Below are 1,035 nucleotides of genomic sequence, written 5' to 3'. Positions count from 1 at the left end.
CTCAGTCATTCTGTGAGGAGGGGAACTCTCTCTCTCTCTCTCTCTCTCTCTCTCTCTCTCTCTCTCTCTCTCTTTCTCCTTTCTCTGTCTCATCTGAGGCCTATCACTTACGGTGTTTGCCTGTAACTTGAACTCTCATATTCAACCATCTGTAGCACTCCAGTAACCTTTACACTCCAGGCAGCTGCTCTGTGATCAGATGAGTTCATTAATTAACAGTGGTGAAGTGTAGGGCAGGTGTATTAGTAACTGACCCTGGATCAGATGGTAACCAGAGTCTTGCTGGATCAGTGAGGCCCAACCCCAGCCTCCAAACTCACAACAGACCAGGGACTACCTGGTCGCGTAATGAGACACCCAGCACTGACACACTGCACAAAAACCCTGAGACGCTCATGCACATGCAGCTTGTCAGGGAGGCAGACAAGGGACTATGAAGGACTGAGAAAAGCGTGACCCTCATCTGTATGCCGCCAAAGAAAAACTGGCTGAAGCCACTTAGAAGCAGCCTGGATGGGAATCTATTTTCGGAGAAAGAGAGAATGATGTGATGACAGATTGACCTACTGACCATGAAACGGCCGACACAGCCTGGACTTTTAAGGTTAAGTCTGTGATACACTGATAACCTAACGTCCACAGCTGCTGCTGGACAAACAGACAATTGATGCTGCAAGAGGACATACTGAAATGAAGGACATTTATTTATTATATTTGTTGGCATGGATCATAATGAACGTCCTCCTTTGATAAAGAGATGTTTTTATTTCATACATCACTTCACAAGTGTGGAAAGGGTTGGCTCATTCTTATGTAGTGCATACACTTAGAGTATTTCCCTTCATCCCACTTAAATGTAATGATGTATATCCCTCATTGGGAATTGTTCAGACTCCACTCTAGTGTTTGATGATGTACAAGAAGCCAGTTCAGATTAACTGCCTAATGTTGCCCCACAGACTGGGAACCCCAGATCCACCTAATGTCAGTGCAATTAGGATTTGTTTTACTGTCTCTCTTGGTAACTTGTAAATC

This window comes from Seriola aureovittata, chromosome 10, assembly GCF_021018895.1.
Source record: "Seriola aureovittata isolate HTS-2021-v1 ecotype China chromosome 10, ASM2101889v1, whole genome shotgun sequence".
NCBI lineage: Eukaryota > Metazoa > Chordata > Actinopteri > Carangiformes > Carangidae > Seriola > Seriola aureovittata.
Note: the sequence above shows the minus strand (reverse complement) of the source record.